This window comes from Panthera pardus, unplaced genomic scaffold, assembly GCF_024362965.1.
Source record: "Panthera pardus isolate Hobbes unplaced genomic scaffold, ASM2436296v1 HiC_scaffold_19, whole genome shotgun sequence".
Classification (NCBI taxonomy): domain Eukaryota; kingdom Metazoa; phylum Chordata; class Mammalia; order Carnivora; family Felidae; genus Panthera; species Panthera pardus.
This window is the reverse complement of record NW_026526754.1, coordinates 18,104,879-18,122,056: the sequence shown is the minus strand read 5'-3', so window position 1 is coordinate 18,122,056 and position 17,178 is coordinate 18,104,879. Positions and strand designations below refer to the sequence as shown.

The following is a 17,178-nucleotide window of genomic DNA, read 5'->3' as shown; positions in this document are numbered from 1 at the left end:
ACCTGGGTGGCTCAGTCGGTTAAGTGTCCCACTTCAGCTCAGGTCACGATCTCGCGGTCCGTGAGTTCGAGCCCCGCATCAGGCTCTGGGCTGATGGCTCAGAGCCTGGAGCCTGCTTCCGATTCTGTGTCTCCCTCTCTCTCTGCCCCTCCCCCGTTTATGCTCTGTCTCTCTCTGTCCCAAAAATAAGTAAACGTTAAAAAAAAAAGTTTAAGGGGCGCCTGGGTGGCTCAGTCGGTTGAGCGCCGACTTCGGCTCAGGTCACGATCTCGCGGTCCGTGAGTTCGAGCCCCGCATCGGGCCCCTGTGCTGACAGCTCAGAGCCCGGAGCCTGTTTCAGATTCTGTGTCTCCCTCTCTCTGACCCTCCCCCATTCATGCTCTGTCTCTCTCTGTCTCAAAAATAAATAAACGTTAAAAAAAAAAAAAAATTAAAAAAAAAAAAATTTAAAAAGAGAAATTAGCAAATGCTCAAGAAATGTTGACGATCCGCCAATGTCGAAGTGACTTTCTTTGTAGCATAAGCAGAAGTTATGAAGTGGGGCTTGAAAGGGCAAGAACACTGTCTCTGTGGTCCAGGGTTCATTAGTGCTTGGTCAACATTCCAGGTCAAATTGGACTCATTCTGCCTGTTTCACATTTGGGATATGCCAGTCTGTGGACATCAGACCAAACTCCTTGGTGGGGCCTAGACGCTCCCTCCCTCTCTGCCTGACTTGCCCCGTAGCCCCCTCTCTTGCACTCTACTCCCATATCTCATGAGAAGTTTCTGGTGACCGAAATCTCATCCCGGTGCCGACTGTGCACTGCCCGAGAGCTTACCTGTCCCTGGGCTTTCGTGCGCCTTATTTCTGTTAATCCTCCCCACCAGCCAACACCTTGCCAAGGCCTCACAAAGACGGAGCAGCTCAGAGCAGGTTGAAATCCTGGTGGTGTTCCTGCACTTACTTTTTCCAGGACTCTTGCCCATCTCCCCACCCCGAAACGACTTCACTCTCCAGGTCAAGATCTTTTAGCTGTAAGCCCAGGAACAAGCATGGGTTTGATGCTCTTGCTTTTTTTTTCCTAAAAGTACTCATTGCCTGGTGACTAGAGGGGACCATATCAAAACTTGTCACCTGTGCCCTGGAGTCTGGCATCTCAAGTTTTATTGTGCCAGCCAGAGGAGGGGAAAAACATTTAAAAAGATTTTTTCATGAAGGGATGAAGAAGAGGAGACATATGCCGGTCTCCTTCCGAATCAGCAACAAATAAAGGGTCCTGTTTATTTATTTTTTCAACCCGGTGCAAACTCTTATTTATCCAGACAACGCATTTGCTTTGCTACTTTTATTTCCCCCTTGAGGCTGCTCCCAAGGCCACAGAATGAAAAGGGCTGCGAGGAGTAAGCCATCAGTAAGCCAGCCTGCCATTCAGTACCTTTTCTTATACAACAGTTATTTGTAAACTAATCAATAAACTTTTCTTATTTTGTTTGCTCCTTTAGAACTCTTAGGCAGCCGCCTGCTGAACCATGAAGAAACTTAAAATAGCGATGATCTCCCTTCCGCGCTGCCTCTTTCCCCCCATAGAACCCGCAAGCCAATCTGTGGTGTTTATACTCGAGGCCATATGAAGCTAATCTGTATGGAAATAAAGGATAGAAATATTCAGATTGAGTTTTACTAAGTGAACCTGAGGTTTTTCTGTTCAGCAAAATAGGCCAGGTAAATGCGTTTCTGATACAGAATAAATCACTTGTTTGAAGACCCATATTTCCCTTTTGCCATTTTGCTTAGAAGTGAAGAATTCATAGTCCTCTGCATAGACTGTGAAAAGCGCCAAGTCTCTCCTCCCCACCCCTCCAGGTGGTTCCCTGAGCTGAACTCATCTTTCCATTAGGGTTTGAGAGCCCCACTCTCCCAGCCTAGGGCTGCAGGTGCCAAGGCTATTCTCAAAGAGCCAAGGAAGAGAGAGGAAGGGAACTGGGCCTGAGATTACATTTACAGAGCACCTTATTAGCCACATCCCAAGTCTTCACTCGGGGAATCTCTAACGTGAAAAAGGCAGTCTCTGGCCTTGTACAATAGGGTGTTGCCACACATTTAGTGTTGTGAGAGCAGGGTTGAAGACACCTACAGAGGTGCCTCGGGAGGACATGGCAGGGGATCCTCACCACGAGACATGTGTCCGGACCAAGTTTTCTGAAGCTCTTGATGCTAGAGTAGGCCTTTGCACTCATTCACTTATTCAGTCATTAATTCAGCCAGTATCTGTTGAATGTAAGTGCCATTTTAGGAATATAAGCAATGGACAAGACAGACAGGATCCCTTCTCTCATAAAGTATGTAGTCTTAGTGTACAATAAAGCATGGTTTGAGGTGTGGGAAAGAGGGGAACAGAGGAGAAGAAAGGCATTCCAGGTAGAGGGAATAGCAGGAGCAAACACGTGGAGGCTGGAAATAGCCCATTGCCTTCCGCAGCCACCCTGAGTTCATTAATACTTCCTGGTAACCTGAGGCTGGGAGTGGGGAGAAGTAAGCAGAGGGCTATGCTGCTGGCTTGTCCAGTAGGCAGGCCGACGAGTTCGAATCCCCTCTCTTTTATAAAAAGAATCTCCCACGTGCTGCTTCTCCATCCCAGGCAGGGAAGACAATAAATCTTAGGATTCTTGGCGTAAATTTTTCAGAGACAGCTCTTTGGTTCTATATAGCCAACCTGTTCTAGTGCCTCGGGGCGGAGCTAATGGAAGCAAAGCCAGGGGCAGGTACTGATGATTTGGTCTTGGGAGAAGACCATTGGCCAAGGCCAGCCACCTGTGGCCACGTGGCTCACATACTCAGTGACAGAGCTTGCCTAATGGTCGTCTAGTACATGTAGTCCATTTACAGAGTCTGGGAAACATCTGAACATTCTCTGGTTTGCGAATCCTGAGGAAGAACATATGACAGACACGAGTAGCCCTTACTGAATTATCGGAATTTTTTCAGAAGTGAAACCAGCTCCTCTTAACTGACAATTTTTTTCAGTTTATTTATTTATTTATTTTTGAGAGCGTGGTGGGGGGAGAGGGGCGGAGACAGAATCCCAAGCAGGCTCCACGCTGGCAGTGCAGAGTCTGACATGGGGCTCCGTCTCGTGAGCTGTGAGATCGTGACCTGAACTGAAACCAAGAGTCGGACGCTTAACCAACTGAGCCACCCAGGTGCCCCTTACCCGACACTTCTAAGTCAAACCATATCAAACTGCCAGAAGTTGGCCATTTTTTCTGTGTAAAAATGGCCTTTTCGTATGATTTAACTACTATGTTTTAGGGACAGTATGGAGCTCTTGACATTTTATTATCTCACGAAGTCTCCCCCCACCCAGCTGAGGTATATATTATTAAGTTCCTCGTTCCATAGCCGAAGAAATTAAGACTCAGTAAACTGCCCCAAGCCACACAACTCGAGGAACTAGGATGCAGATTTGTGTGGTTTTGTCAAAACCTTGCTGTGATTGACCTGCAGGAGTTCTGTTCTCTCTGCATGGGAGCCTGTGGGGCCACTGAAGGCCCTGTGGCCTGGGTGGGTCCAGCCGGCCCTTTTTACTCTGTGAATCAACCTCTGTGCTCTGAAGCCAACCTGACTGCCTCTGTCTTGGTCCCCTGCTCGGCTGGAACCACAAGGGGCTGGAGGACAAGGTGCAGACATTCCGCTGGGGACTTGGCTTCTGATGAAGGTGGAGGCCAGACAAGATTCTGGAAGTGTTTTGGAGATGACTCAGTCTCTCCAGGGGTTTTTCAGAATGACTGTCTCAGCACCTGTTTGCTCTCCTGTACCACAGACCCTGTTGTGTCAAGAAGTCTCCCATGACTGAATTATTAACGTCCACGCTTGCAGGACCACCAGCCCTTGCCCACATCCTGAGACTTCAGAAGGGAATGGCAGTCAGGATGGGCCAGGTCATGCTGGGGAAAACAAACATTCCACGGATCCCAGTGGCTTAACATCATCAGTTCCTCTCTGAGTCCGTCTGTCCATCTGCCCTGCCTGCACGTCGGTCTGTCTCTCCTTCTCCCTCAAGCCACATCTCTAGCAAAGTGACGTCAGGAGGGTCTGCTCATCAGAGGAACGCCAGGCCCCTGGCTGAAGGAGGCGCCCTCTCGGCATGTGCTTCTATAATCACCTCAGCTTAGGGAGAAAACAGGTCAAATTGTGCCCTGGTTTTTAAAGCTTCCGCCAAGAAGTCGCACACATCGCCTCTGTTTCTATTCCCTTGGGCAAGCCGAGTCACACGGCCATAGCTATCTTAGAAGAGGGTGGCGAAATACAACATTATCACGTGCCAGGAAGACACAGCACAGAAGTGTTTGGTGACAGCACCAAGGACTTTCACAGCTGCTCCAGGCAGCACAGAGGAGTGCGTGCTCACCCCTGGACCCCTGGACCACTAGACGTGGCTCTGCCGAGCACATAACCTCATGGAGGACCGGTTCGATAGGACAAGAGGCTGATCCGAGCAAACTCTAACAACCAAAGAAATCATTAGGGCACATCTTAGTGCAGTTCCATCCCTGAGTGTTGCTATTGTGGCAAGAGGGTAGAATCCAGCGAGCCAGGGGACTTCTGTTTCCAGCATCTCTCAGTACTGCCAAAGCATCTCTTTTCCCTTGGTCTTCTATCCCAAGTAGGCCTGGGCCCAGAGAGCGGTCCTACTTGAATAATTGATAGTAAACTTAGATATTACATCTAAAGAATCCTTCTATATGAAAGCCAATGGTAATTATATGGGAGAACCTGTCAAAATACCACTCCAGAATCCCCTTCTGAGTTATGAAAGCCAAATAAACATCTTGAAATCTTGCTTTGGATAGGTGTTAGTTGCTGGGATGAGTTGCATACTATAAACTGATGACATTTAATGTTCATGTCAAATCAATTAAATATGCTTATAGTTTACATGTCTTCATGTAATGGGTGATGTTGATGGGTTCTGACAAATTCTGATGTGTCCGATACGAATAAAGAGAGTTTATAAGCAATATATTTTTAAAAAATATTTTTAATGTTTATTTATTACCGAGAGACAGAGAGGGACAGAGTGCGAGCAGGGGAGGGGCAAAGAGAGAGAGAGAGAAACACAGAATCTGAAGCAGGCTCCAGGCTCTGAGCTGTCCACACAGAGCCTGATGTGGGGCTCGAACTCACGAACAGCGAGATCATGACCTGAGCCGAAGTCGGACGCTTAACCAACTGAGCCAACCAGGTGCCGCAGTTTATAGGCAATATTAGGAGAAAAGAAGAAGAGAAAGCTATTTAGTATGTAACTATTTAGACATTAAATAGTTCCACCTCTCCATTTTCTTAAACTCCATCTGGATCTGGAGGAGATACAGGTAGTGGGTAAAGAATTTAAATGAAATTCATATGCCAACACAAGCTTATGTCTTCCTTGCTTCCTTTCTTATTTAAGCCAAATGATCACGTCTGATATGAATGCAGGAAGTGAAAGTTCTGAGAACATTTCACAATTATTATTTCTGCCAATAATATCAATCATTTATCCAACTAATGTTTATTTAGTGTCTACAATATGCTGTGCACCGAACAGTGAATGAGATGGAGAAGGCCCTTGATCTTTTGGAAATTACGTTTTAGTGGAGACACGGACAGTGAGTGAGGAATAAAATACATGTATAATGGAATTTTGGGTAATAAGACTCTTCTAAAGAAAAAACAAAGAGTGAGGATGATGAATGACAGGTTGTTGGAGGGAAAGTAGTCAGAGATACTTCTCTGAAGAGGTAATATTTGGGTTGAGAAATGAACAAAGTGAGTGGGTGAGTCATTGAAAGGTTTGTGGGGAGAGAGTTCCAGGCAGAGGGAACCATGAAAACAGGGACTCTGATGTGGGAATGAATCTGGTGTGTCTGTAAGAACTCAGGCCAACCAACATGGTGGAGCTGAGTGAGTGAGGCAGAGTATGGGAGGTGAGTGCAGAGAGGTAGGTAGCAGTAAGAGCATGACAGCCAAGGTGCAGAATCTGGATTATAGTCCATAGGTGATATAAAATCACTAGAGTTGTATGAAAAGATCAAGGACATTATCCAATTTATGTGTGTCTGGAACAAGCTCGCTCTGGCTGCTATGTGGGGAGAACTAAGTAAGGATGCAAGACTGGAAACAGGGAGAGCAGGTAGAATATTTCACAAGTCCAACTTAGAAATCACGGTGGCTATCCAGCTGGTCAGGAGAGTCAAATTCTGATATATCCTAACGATAGAGCCAAGAGGCCTTGCTGATGGATTGGATCGAAAGATGATGGAAAGAAAGAAAACAAGGACAGCCTCTTAGTTTCTGGGCTGACTGAGCGCAAGGTGGTGCCTTTTCCTGAAAGGGGAAGGAAGGAACTCAAGGAGTGAAATCACAAACTTCTTTTCTGTATTTCTAATGTTTGACATGCTTATTAGGCATCCAAGTGGACATAGCAAGTGTGCAGATGAATCTATGAGTCTGGCATTCCAGGGAGACATCAGAGCTAGATATATCAGGGTATAAATTTGGAAGTCATCAGCAAAGAGATCATATTTAAAGCCAAGAGTCCAAGTGAGGTCACCTTGAGAATGAGTTGTAGATATGGAAGAGAAGAGGGTGAAGTCCATAATCCTTGGGTGAACCAACACTGAAGACTGGGAAGAGACAAAAGTTGGATTAGCCAGTGATGGGGGAGGAAAGCCAGGGAGGTGTAGAGGTGTGGTGACTGGGGAAAGCTAAGGCAATGGAGGGTTTCAAGAGGAGTGACCCGGGTCAACTATGGTGAATGACACTGAGACTCAAAGACATTGCCGTCTAAGACATGGGATTTGGACTGAAGGAGATGAAGACCACCAAGGAATTTAACAAGAGACTTCTTAGTGGAATCATAGGGGAGGCAGCTTTGAAGTATTCTGAAAGGGTAGATAAGAAATATAATGAGATACCAGAAAGAGTGGCAAGGTCTTTATTTGTAGATGCTCCATTTTTGGGCATGTCCAAATGCCGATGGGAGTAATTGATTGATTGGTTGCTGATTTGGGGGTTGGAGGAGCACCTTTAAGAGAAAATTCCCAAAGATGAGATGGAAGAGGGTGGGTTCAGAAAGCAGTAGAGACGTTTGATCATCCTAAACAGGAGTAGAGAAGGCCGAGTCTGCATACAGAGATGCAGGTGGAAAAGAGAACACATTCTTCTGAATGCTCCTGTTTTCTCAGCAAAATAAGAATCAGGCTCATCTATTGACAGTGAGTGTTGGCTGCTGCCTGAAGAGTGAGAAGGTGTGAGTAGTTACCTGGATAAGTGGGAGGAGGCGCTGAAGGCCCACTTAAGATATGTGGCCAGAAATCTCACAGGAGGCCAGTAAGCATGGTCGTGAGTTTTTCTCTTGCCACATTCTGCTCAGGTCCAGGCATGGAGCAAGAAGAGAGGTGAGTTTAAGCGGGGATGAGATTTACCACAGCATAGACAGGGGGGATCAGGAGCCGAGGTCAGGGGGTTGTTGTAGGGGTGGACCACGGAATCCAAACTGGAGAAAGGTAGGTGACAGCGTGGGAAGCCAAACCTAGAGTCTCTGATGGGTATGAACACTGTTGAAGTGTGTAGATTAGAAGTGATCTAGTTTGTGGCCAGAAAGTCTGATGTTTTAAACCTACATATAGGAAGTGGTGCAGCTATTGATAACATACAGACTTAAAGTATATCTTTGAGAAGGTTGATGGTATGTGCTAGAGAAAAGTCACCATAAAGTCACCATCCAGAGAGAAGAAAAAGTAACGAGAAAAAGACTAACGTTACTTTTAGACTGTGGCTACTGAAAACAGTGGGTGAGAATGAATTCCTAAATTGAATAAGTTACATGGACTAATGAATCATGCCCAAATCAGTTTCGAGATCTACTAATACAATTTGTTATTAATATTGTAGTGTTAACATTTGATATAAATGGCATGTTTTATCAAGGAAAAGAGACTTAAGGTTAATCTTTGTACTAATCTCACGGTGTATGTCTCACGTTGACCATTTTTTCTTGAATGTAAGAGAAGCAACATTTAGAACAGAGTGGGAAATACTACGGATTCCATAGGCTCTCTTGGCAATAATGTAAACTGCAGTGGGTGACCTTGAACAGATGTGCCATTATTAATTGTGGTGATTCTGAGTCTTTGTGATATACTGTACTTCCCATGTGATTTCGGGGGGCTTTGTGAACAGCTGGACACCCAAAGAGGTGCACGTTAGTCACGTGAATGGCATCCAGTGTGTTCTTATGGGAAAATAGGAGAGAGGATGTGCACTCCAGCTCTTGGCAGACCGCGTGGCAGCTTGTTACAGAAAGGATCCCAGTGAATGGCACTCCCTGCAAGGTGACTGCTCTCTTCCTTCTATCGGAAGTGGAGTTTGTTTCCCCATGCTTTGATGTGAGATGACCTTGTGGCCTGTCTTGAGTACTGAAATGTGGTAGAAGGAATGTGGTGTGACTTCTGAGGCTAGGCCTCAAGAGGCCTTGTAGCTTCTTCTCACTTTTCTGGGACACACCTGCCTCCAGACAGAGGTCAAGGCTAGCCTTGTGGAGGTTGAGAGCGATAGCAGCAGGAGGCCCTACAGACAGACATGCGAATGAGGCCATCTTGGTCCATCCAGCTGCCATGTGAGTGGCCCTAATTAAGATCGGCAGAAGAACCACCCTGCTGAGCTCATCCCAAATTGCCAACCCATGGAATCGTGAGCTAATGAGGGATGTAGTTTTATACCACTAAGTTTTGGCGTTATTTGTTACACAGCAGATGGCCGATGCAACCAGTAAGAGTTACTAACGATAAGGACAGGGAGGGCAAGAAGTAACATTTATTGAGTACCTATGTTGTGTTGAGCAACTCCTGAGAACACTGTCTTGATTTTGCCTTATGACACTTCTCCGAGAGTGCACCATTTTCCTCCCAGTGAGAAAACCGGAGGTCACAGAAGCTCAGTAGCTGGTCCAAAGTTGCATATCTAATGCGTGATAGAGCTCGGATTAAAACACACCCAAATCCCCCTCTTTAAATACATTAGTTTCACAACTTTAACTTACTTACAAGACATCTCCATAAACCTGACATATCTTTATGCCGTCTGAAATATTGTTTATTTAGTATTTTCTTCAAATTGGATTCCTTGAATAAGTTACCAGACAAATAAACATATTTAAAGCAGAAACATTTTGTTACTAGCACGAATAACCATGGCTGATATTTATTGAATGCTTTTCCCAGGTGGGCTCTCTTCTGATTGCTTTGCATGAATGAATTGATTTAATCCTCACAGCAATTCAATCAGGTTAGGGCTACTGTCATCATCATACCCGTTGGAAAGAGGAGAAAGGTGAGGGAGGGGAGATTAAATAGTTGCTCGATATCATGGGAGAAGTAAGTGATAGAGGCATGGTTTGTGCTACCAGCATCCAGTGGGTAGAGACCAGGGATGCCACAAAACATCCTACAGTTCACAGCATCCCACCTCCAGCACATCTGTCTATAGTGCCAAGGTTAAGAAACCCTGTTTCTGCCTTTCTAAATGGTAAACAGAAACAAGCATTACTTGCCATAAATAGAAATTCAGAAAAAAAAAAAAGGAACAATAGTTGAATCTCTAGAAGCCGTTCCTTGCCAATATTGAGTCTTGGGAACTCTCTTTTTGTTGAAAAAGAGGTTAACAAAATGTTGGAGAGATAGTAAAGGCTAGCACCCTATAGAGACTCTCTGCTTGGTGTAATCATTGCAAGAGACTTACAGTTGGCATTAAATCTCCTTGTGTGATTCTAAGTCATTTATACCAGGTCTGTGTCCCTACCCAGTCATCCCACGGTCCACTGAAGGAGGGCTCATCCTTTGGGGAAATGTGGCTCTGTATACCAGCTGGGCAATCTGTATCCCACAGGGCCAAGCCCTGCCCATCACCTTCTTTGTTAATCAATTTCGGGGGAACCTAGCTGTACCCATTTTTTAACAAATCGTATATGGCTGATTTTGCACTACAGAGACAGAGTTGCTATGTGGCAGCTGAGACGATTTGGCCTGTAAAACCTAAAATATTTACTGTCTGTCTCTTTACAGAAAAAAAGCTTTGCTGACCCCTGCCCAGAACTATGCTTGGTACCTAGTAGGCACTTGGCCTACTGTGTGCTGATATTTGCTGGATGAATAAAGCCCTGGGAGATGCTACTCCTCCCTACATAATTGTTTGTTTGTTTGTTTGTTTGTTTGTTTGTTTTTGCATTTCCATTTTGCTCAGTATGAAATGACAGCTCCATTCTTAAAACAAACACTTGTCCACCGAGTAGTTGATCACTGTAAGCTGCTCCATGTTAGGGCTCAGAGATATAAATGGGTCTCCCTGAGAGGGGATCGTGATGGATCACCATGTTCTCAGGAGTCTGAGCTATTCCCTTTCTCCTGTAGCTGTTGGCATTCACTGCACTCTCTCAGCTCCAGAGCTAAGGGATATATAATAGACACGGGAAGACCTATAAAAGTAACATCTGAAACTGCCGCAGAGCTGAGTATTGATTTATTCATTACTATAAATTTTTTGTCATTACTATGCAATTGCTCTATCTCAGGAAGAATTGATAGATGTGGCTGGAAGCTGCAACCCACTGTGCAAAACTTTTTCCCCCTCCTATAATTTCCTGTAACTCTCCTGAAGAATCATTATTCCTTATTACATGGCGCTGGCATGCCACCTATTTAGATAAATGCGTGAACAAGTGTGCAGTAAATATTCATAGTGGCCCATGTGTCAACGGTATATGTCACTAATTAGATAATTTAGTAGTTCAAATAAATAAATAAGAAAATAGAAGCACACCCAGGAAAAGAGTGAAATAAAACACAGGCTCCTTGTAGGAATCTGGGCAAATAGGACAGATTTTCAGGTTAGAGGATCATCTTGGATGTTGGAGGCCAATCGAAAGGTCACAATGGCGTTTAATGATATCGCTCACACGTGTGGAAGAACACAAGCGCCATGAGTACATATGTCTACTTGGGTCTTGTTAGCAAACTGCATACTTGTTACATAAGCAAGACCACTCTGGATGGGTCTCAGGCGATTTGGTGGCCTTTTGCCTCTTCTGTTTGTTTTCTTGGGTCTGCTATTTATAACCTGCTGATACCAAGAAAACTGGGCTCAGAGCCTGTTGGTGACGGGTTCAAGTTCTGAGTCTGATATAAAGTGGGTAAGTTACTCATTCCACTTGGGCCTCGGTGTTCTTATCTGCAGAATGGAAGTGGTTATAGTTTGGGGGATAATGACAACGATGGTGATGTTGACATGCAAATGAGGCAAGAGACAGGGAAGCCCTTTGCAGAGTCAAGTGTTCCTAACAGGTATTAAAAGAGTTAAAAAAATTTTTTTTTTTTAATGAGTGGTCTCAAGAAAAGTGAAATAGACAGAGTAACTATTTAGAAAATCAACGTACTGGGAGCTCCAATTTTGGGTGCCTCCTTTGTGTCAGGCATCGAGAGTATAGATATTTCTATAGGGTACTGACTAGAATCCAGCTGGATCAAGTAAAGGATGGTTTTCCTGTATTTTACAGACGGGGAAACTGAAGATTAGAGACGCTCAATGTAACCTGCCCAAGACCACAGATGTGGTAAGTGATGCCAGATGGAAATCTGCCTTTCTCTGGCTTTATCTCCCATATCCACTGTGTGCTGCTGACATGCTCTTGCCTCCAGGTTTAATTGAAAGGGCTTACTTACTTTGTTTTTTAGAAATAAAAGACAAGATTTCACTCTGAGTTGTCCAGACAGCTTGTCTATATTGACCAAACTCATGGTGATCTTCCTCAACTGAGCAAGTCAGAGTTCTGTTTACATAAATGTAGTTATCCCATACAGTCAGTTTGATTAAGGGTCTCTATGGTGGCCTCGTAAAGTGGTGTTAAGCAAAAATAATTGGATCTACTGAATCCTGAGATCTGGCTGATTAGCTCCTAATGCGTGAATCTGGCCTTCGCCCTTTCCAGTGGTGTGTTAGAATATTGAGGGAGTTGGATTCACTTTGTCAAACAGCTAAAACCAAGTCCCTTTAGACATGCCTAAACTAGTCATGGCCTCGTCTGGGCATATCCATTTCTCAAATGCAGGTAGGATGAATCCCACACGTTGTCATTAAGCAATCATATGAAAAGTAAACTTATTCCTACCAGCCTGAGAGCCAGCCACATTATCTGATCAGGGCACCACCTTTTTGGTTTGGGTTTATCTAGTCATAACTGAGAGCACTCATTAATTTATTCAGCAAATATTTAATTTGCACTTCTGTACAAGGATGAATTGCATTCATGTGATTGTACCAATTCAGGGAGCCCTGATTAAGAGCCAGTGCTACAGTTGTTGAACAATACAAATGTAGATGGATAGATGTATAAATATATGGGTGTGTAGATATGTGAATAAATGAATGAATTGATGGATGGGTGGATAGATACATGGAAGTGTCTTAATCATCTTGACACCTTTTTAAGCTTCCTTCTGACCCTCAGGAAGGCTCAGAATTATTTCTCAATATCTCTGTGAGTAATGGTGGTACCCAAATGAATCTCTGCAGATTCCATATTCACATGCACCATTGCAAATTGGCTTCCTTTTTAACTACGGTTCTGGTATTTTGTCTCTTGACTAGTTTTTGTCTCTTAGCCAGTCCTTCCCACCTACCATTTTGGTTGCACTCTCTGCATGGACTTGAATCTGGGTTCATCTCTACTTCTCTCTTTGAACCTCACTGGGAGCCTCCCAGTAATGATGTCAGTGCCCACAGGGGTGGAATTCTACAGGGTGGATAAATGGATAGATGCTGATCGATGGGAGATTGTAGGTGGATGGGGGAATGGGTAACCATACTGTTCACATTTATTCCTCCCACATCAGCACCGGTACCTGGCTCATGATAGGTGATTACAGACTTAGGGAATAGGTAGTTAGGTGGTTGAATAAGTGGGTGATTGGGTGACTGAGTGAAGAAGCGGTGAGCGATTGAGTGGGTGATAAAAGGATGGATGCATCTATGCACAAATGAGTGGATAAATTACTGTATTGGTTATTGGGTAAGTGGGTGGATACATTGAGGAATTGATAAGTAGCTGAAAGATTAAAAGGGACTATATGGGTGGATACTTGCATCAATAAATGAATGGATGGGTGGGTGGAAGGATGAATAGATGAATGGATGAATGGATATATGAATATATAATTGCCTGGGCAAAATTTGAAGGATCTAGGAGTGCATGGACGATTGCGTGCATAAAAGAATGGATGGTGGGATGAATGTTTGGATTATAGCCCTAAAGCCCTGTTGGGCACTAAGAGAGGACAGGCTGATACCTAAACTCTGCCCTGATTATGGCCAAAGTAAACAATCCTCTTGGTTTAGAGGAATGATGCTGCTGGCTTTGAGAAGATTAAGGGCATGGCACACAAGGGCATGGAAAGTCTGACTGGCTGGTCAGGAGAGTGATAATGACTCGTGGTTTCCAAGCACTGTTTATAAAATAACCAAAGAAGCAATGAGTGTGTTTCTTGGGTTCCTTGAGGCCACAGTGAGGAGGGATGTAACCTCAGCAGGGACAGCTTCATGTGAAAGGCTAGCCAGCACAGAATGGATGATTGCCTGGAGGTTACAGACCCACTGTTGACCAGATGGCCTTGCTATGTTCTGCTTTTCATCTTCCTCCTTTCCTTTCCTTTCCTTTCCTTTCCTTTCCTTTCCTTTCCTTTCCTTTCCTTTCCTTTCCTTTCCCTCTTTCCTTCCTTCCCCCCTTCCTCCCTCCATTCTTTCCTTCCTTCCTTCCTTCCTTCCTTCCTTCCTTCCTTCCTTCCTTCCTCTTTATTTGTTACTCACTACCCTGGCCCAGGCAGGGGTGATTTGGGGCCAGAAAACAGAATCTTCGGGGAACTCACCCATGCTTTGCCTTCAGATTTGGAACTTCACCTAGGAAACCAGTTTAGACTTCTGGGTGAGCTGGCTAGATGATTTCCCTGCTCAGGATCATTTACCTCATATGTGTTCTGTTTGACTAAGGGGATCTGTGGTAGAGAATGGCACAAACATGAGTCCAAACAGATTTATTTTGTGGTGACCTTGGAAAGTTCCCTATGCTTTGAAACTCAATTTTATCTGCTAAAGATAATTGGGGAGAGGGTATAAAATTAAAAAGACTTGTTTCATATGGTTACGGTAAGAATTAAAATATATAATGTGAGGAAATCACTACCGGATTGGCCCCTCTAGGTGTCTTATACAAGTTAGTGGTTCTTCTTTGTTTTGTTGATTCCTTAATCTCTCTTCTGTAGTCAGAGTACATCAGCCCATATGAGACCTGGGTATGGTTTAGATGTCAAGTGGGCCCATTCACTTGGTCTGTTAAAGACTTGAGGAAAACACTGGCATTTCCTCCTAAACATATATATATAGAACTGCCACATGACTCATCAGTTCAACTCCCATGTGCATATGCAAAGGAACGGAAAACAGGGACTCAAACAGATACCTTCACACCAATGTTTTATAGCAATACTATCCCAGATACCAAAAAGGTGGAAACGACTCAAATGTCCATCAACATATAAATGGATAAACAAAATGTGGTGTATCCATACAATGGGATATTATTCAACCTTAAAAAGAAATTAAATTCTGATACCTGTTACAGTGTAGATAAACCTTGAAAATATTATCCTAAGTGAAATGAGCCAGACACTGAAGGACGATTAATGTGTGACCCATTCATGTGAGACAAATTCGCAGAGCCAGAAAGTAGATCAGAGGGGGAGAGGGGGGTAGGAAACTCCAGGCTGATGAGTAAGTTTTGGAAACTGATAGTAGTGATTGATAGTTGTACAACGCAGTGGATGTACTCAATGCCACTGAACTGTATATTTAGTTATGAGACATAATTAAAATGGCACATTTTGTTGTGTATATTTTGAATTTAAAAAAAATGGTGCCCCCCAAAAACATCCTCAAAAAAAGGAGAAAAAAAAAGATTTGTGTCTGTGCTCTACAAAGGTTTGCCTCCCTTTGTGTGGTCCGACAGCCAGGATCAGCTAATTAGTCTCAGAATATGGTTAAGCTCTCCTACCGCAGGTTGGTTTTCCAGGATGGGAGGCAGGGATGACCAAAACTGGTTCCACTTTTTCTCATGTTACTGCAGGCATCTCATCATTCATTCCGTTGGCTTCGATGAGATAGCTATTGTCAGCTGCCATTGTTTTTTGACCGGGTGATAGTGCTCAAGGTCTAAATTTCTGGAGGTGAAGGTGTGATTGGCCTAAGCACCTAGAAGAAGAAGGGGTTGGACTCTGGACAGGCAAGAGTGACAGCGGTCAGGAGGAGGGTCATGTGGAGACTGTTCTCACCCCTTCCTCCATCAGTGCCCAGAACGTTGAAAACCATTTTACCCCATAACCCCTACGGTTCCCAGATATTTAGATCAGGGAGGCCACGGAACGAAGTAAGACTTTTCTGGCCCCAACAGAGAATGGCATACGTGGAAAACCCAAGTTCTGCTGGAATCCTGTTACAATATATGAAGAGCCAGAGACTCAATTATGGGTACTCTGAGGACAAAATTTCAGACTTTGCTCTGGCTTTTGTCAGCTTAAGACTCTTAAGGTAGTTTACACAAAGATTTGTATGTCTGAATTTTTCCCTGGCAGGTTCTCATTATAACCTAGATAACACAAATCCCGAATATTTGTGGTTAGCAACAATCAGGAATTTTCAAGTTGTCTGACATTTTCTAGCCATGTAGATCACCACCTAGGATCAATATTCGGCTCTGAGACAAAAGGAGACATAGAAATGGTGGGAAAGGTTTTCATGGTTTGTGCAGTGTCTGAGTTTAAGCTCCTTCTCCAACACCTTAACCTCCCCCTCCCCTTTCTTCCTCTCTCTCTGTTTCATCTCCACATGCTCGCACACACCCCATACCTTTTGCCCTACAAAGCGTTCTTTGAGAGCTATGCAAAGGAAAATGCACATGTCTAACCACCTAACAGAGGTATCACCAGCCAGCGCTGCAGAAGGGGAAGGGGGAAGAGACGTTTAAAAGTGAGGTTTTTGCGTTCTCTTTCCTTTGCACTCTCCTGGCCAGAGGTTATACCCTTTGCTTCTAGGGCAAACTGGTTTCAGATCTCCCAGAGTTGAGCAGAACGACTGTTACCACGTCTGTAAACAGAAGACTGTTTACATAAAAAATATAGATTTCCTTTAAGCACTTTGCTTAAGCCTTTAGTACGTTGCATTTACATTATTATTGTTTATGTTCCCAGAAGTCGGCAGGAGGATGGCCTTGTTGCAGTTTATGTGGTTTCGTGATTCACACTTGCTGAGGCAGCTATCACACAGGGCGGGGATGGGGGAGGCGGGGAGAGTCAGGGAAGCGCAGAGAAGATTAGAGCAAGCTCACTTGTGGGATCTATAGCCTTCGCGTAATGGTAGGGCCAAGGGCCCGGGGATTTCTGAGTCAGTCTCTCAAATTCCCAGACATGTTTATCAGTCTTGAATTTCAAAATTGGCCCACCCAGAATAAAGCCGTGTTGCACCTGATGTTTCACTGTGGCCGTGTTTCTTGGGGGATTCTCCTGAGATCCAAGCTCTTTCCCCAGCTTCAGCTTGACAGTGTACTCAGCACCCCCGTCCCCTGGGTCCTGAGAGTGCCACAGGGTGATCCGCCCTGCCCGCCTGTGCCTGCGATTGGCTGGGGGCTGAGCTCCTTCTCTGTGCCCGCGATGCCCATTCAGACGTGCTTCCAGGCTGCTGGGCCCTGGTGGAGAAGGGGAGTCTGACCCCCCTGCTGGAAGTGTCAGGGTTTAAACCTTGGTAGGTCATCACCACATGCCGTCTCCTATGGTGTGTCCGGCCCAGAGCCACGTTAACTGGTTCCGAGCCAGGGCGGGGCAAAATCAGGAGAACATGTTCTCTTTTATGAGGCATTGAAGCAGAATGCGTAAAAATCTGTGTTTTGGACACATTCAAATCTGTGTGTGTGTGCGTGTGTGCGTGCACACACACACACATTTGATTCTTTGTTGTTTGTTTTGTTTTTGAGACCTAGCTCTGCTTCTTGTTAGCTCCATGGCTTTGGGCAAATTTCTTAACCTCTTTGTGCCTTAGTTTACTCAATCTGTAATTGGGAG

The 17,178-nt window shown here is 44.6% G+C and overlaps 1 long non-coding RNA gene across 6 annotated transcripts in view; it reads left to right on the top strand.

Annotated features, from left to right (window-relative positions):
- Window positions 1-17,178, top strand: part of LOC109245661 (uncharacterized) — a 593,199-nt gene that overhangs the window by 210,969 nt on the left and 365,052 nt on the right. For all 6 annotated transcript variants that reach the window (XR_008423571.1, XR_008423572.1, XR_008423573.1 and 3 more), the window contains exon 3: window positions 11,574-11,630. This is a non-coding gene — a long non-coding RNA (uncharacterized LOC109245661). The remainder of the gene's footprint in view (window positions 1-11,573; window positions 11,631-17,178) is intronic.